The sequence below is a fragment of the Chiloscyllium plagiosum genome, chromosome 25 (genome assembly GCF_004010195.1).
Source record: "Chiloscyllium plagiosum isolate BGI_BamShark_2017 chromosome 25, ASM401019v2, whole genome shotgun sequence".
Classification (NCBI taxonomy): domain Eukaryota; kingdom Metazoa; phylum Chordata; class Chondrichthyes; order Orectolobiformes; family Hemiscylliidae; genus Chiloscyllium; species Chiloscyllium plagiosum.
This window is the reverse complement of record NC_057734.1, coordinates 41540375-41542202: the sequence shown is the minus strand read 5'-3', so window position 1 is coordinate 41542202 and position 1828 is coordinate 41540375. Positions and strand designations below refer to the sequence as shown.

Sequence of the window (1828 nt, the reverse complement as noted above, 5' to 3'; positions counted from 1 at the left end):
GTTGTTTTTCAGACTGGAGGCCTGTGACCAGTGGGGTGCCACAAGGATTGGTGCTGGGTCCTCGACTTTTTGTCATTTACATAAATGATTTGGATGTGAGCATAAGAGGTACAGTTAGTAAGTTTGCAGATGACACCAAAATTGGAGGTGTAGTGGACAGCGAAGAAGATTACCTAAGATTACAACAGGATCTTGACCAGATGGGCCAATGGGCTGAGAAGTGGCAGATGGAGTTTAATTCTGATTATTGCGAGGTGCTGCATTTTGGGAAAGGAACTCTTAGCAGGACTTATACACTTAATGGTAAGGTCCTCAAGATTGTTTTGAACAAAGAAACCTTGGAGTGCAGGTTCATAGCTCCTTGAAAGTGGAGTCGCAGGTAGATACGATAGTGAAGAAGGCATTTGGTCTGCTTTCCTTTATTGGTCAGAGTATTGAGTACAGGAGTGGGGAGGTCATGTTGCGGCTGTACAGGATATTGGTTAGGCCACTGTTGGAATATTGTGGCAATTCTGGTCTCCTTCCTATCGGAAAGATGTTGTGAAACTTGAAAGGGTTCAGAAAAGATTTACAGGGATGTTGCTAGGGTTGAGGATTTGAGCCTTCCTGAAGAAGGGCCTGTGCCCGAAACGTCAAATCTCCTGTTCCCTTGATGCTGCCTGACCTGCTGTGCTGTTCCAGCAATAAAGTTTCAACTTTGATCTCCAGCATCTGCAGACCTCACTTTCTCCTTGAGGATTTGAGCTACAAGGAGAGGCTCAACAGGCTGGGGCTGTTTTCCCTGTAGCATCAGAGGCTGAGGGGTGACCTTATAGAGTTTTACAAAATTATGAGGGGCATGGATAGGATAAATAGACAAAGTCTTTTCCCTGGAATCGGGGAGTCCAGAACTAGAGGGCATAGGTTTAGGGTAAGAGGGGAAAGATATAAAAGAGACCTAAAGTGCAACTTTTTCACATAGAGAGTGTTACGTGCATGGAATGAGCTGCCTGAGGAAGTGGTGGAGGCTGGTACGATTGCAACATTTAAAAGGCATTTGGATGAGTATAGGAATAGGAAGGGTTTGGAGGGATATGGGCCAGGTGCTGGCAGGTGGGACTACATTGGGTTGGGATATCTGGTGGGCATGCACTGGTTGGACCGAAGGGTCTGTTTCCATGCTGTATATCTCTATGACTCTATGACTCTAATTATGGTCCCTGGCCCCAAAGTTCTCCCCCACTGACACCTCAGTCATCTGCCCTGTTTCCCAAGAGTAGGTCAAGGTTTGCACCTTCTCTAGTAGTACATCCACTTACTGAATCAGAAAATTGTCGTGTATGCATTTAACAAATTCCTCTCCATCTAAACCTTTAACACTATGGCAGTCCCAGTCTATGTTTAGAAATTTAAAATCCCCTACCATAACTACCCTATTATTCTTACAGATAGCAGAGATCTCCTTAAAAGTTTGTTTCTCAATTTCCCTCTGACTATTAGGGGGTCTATAATACAATCCCAATAAGGTGATCATCCCTTTCTTATTTCTCAGTTCCACCCAAATAACGTCCATGGACGTATTTCCGGGAATATCCTCCCTCAGCACAGCTGTAATGCTATCCCTTATCAAAAATGCAACTCCCCCTCCTCTCTTGCCTCCCTTTCTATCCTTCCTGTAGCATTTGTATCCTGGAACATTAAGCTGCCTGTCCTGCCATCCCTGAGCCATGTTTCTGTAATTGCTGATATTCCAGTCCCATGACCCTAACCATGCCCTGAGTTCATCTGCCTTCCCTGTTAGACTCCTTGCATTGAAATAAATGCAGTTTAATTTATTAGTCCTACCTTG

At 44.6% G+C, this 1828-nt stretch overlaps 1 protein-coding gene across 1 annotated transcript in view; it reads right to left on the bottom strand.

Moving 5' to 3' along the window:
* LOC122562784 (solute carrier family 2, facilitated glucose transporter member 11-like) overlaps positions 1-1828 on the bottom strand; it is a 48231-nt gene that overhangs the window by 42499 nt on the left and 3904 nt on the right. The gene's annotated exons all lie outside the window — the stretch shown is intronic.